General features: G+C 37.4%; 1 pseudogene; it reads left to right on the plus strand.

Annotated features, from left to right (window-relative positions):
- Positions 1 to 287: 287 nt before the first annotated feature.
- Positions 288 to 406, plus strand: LOC145522013 (5S ribosomal RNA; annotated as a pseudogene).
- Positions 407 to 657: the final 251 nt, after the last annotated feature.

Raw genomic sequence — 657 nt, forward strand, 5'->3', positions numbered from 1 at the left:
AGTTTTAATTTTTTAAATAGATTTGCTGGTCCTATGTCATTTTATTTTATAATTATAGGGGCAGATTAAGCCAAGGTTGTAGTTTTACAATTATATGATTACTATTATATGATAATTTCTACTGAAAGGCATTTGTTCATTTTAAGGATTACTTATAGAACAAACAAATGGGTCATTCAGATTAATTTATGATAGTAAAGGAACAAACTGAAACTTTTACAGCACCGGAATAAGAGGACATTTTAATGCAAGTGTCACTTCTTTTACAAACTACCTATGCCCTTTGGGTCTGTGACCATACCACCCTGAATGCACTCGATCTCATCTGATCTCAGAAACTAAGCAAGATCGGGCCTGGTTAGTACTTGGATGGGAGACTGCCTGGAAATACTAGGTGCTATAGGCTTTGGAGACTTCCACAACAACAACAAAAACTTTCCTTCCATTCTCCTTATGTACCCAGACCTTTTAATCTTATGTTACAAACTGTCTACTTCCCTCTCCCTTATCTGTCATCTTTTAAATCCTAGGGTACTCTACCTTACCCTTTGAAGATTTTATCTCCTGGCTCAATCATGTTTCCTCTCCAATACCGTGCACACATGGTCACTTCAGTCATGTCTGACTCTTTGCAACCCTATGAAGTCTGCCAGGCTC

The sequence above is a fragment of the Giraffa tippelskirchi genome, chromosome 1 (assembly GCF_054371585.1).
Source record: "Giraffa tippelskirchi isolate mGirTip1 chromosome 1, T2T-mGirTip1v1.2.pri, whole genome shotgun sequence".
In the NCBI taxonomy this organism is placed as follows: Eukaryota; Metazoa; Chordata; class Mammalia; order Artiodactyla; family Giraffidae; genus Giraffa; species Giraffa tippelskirchi.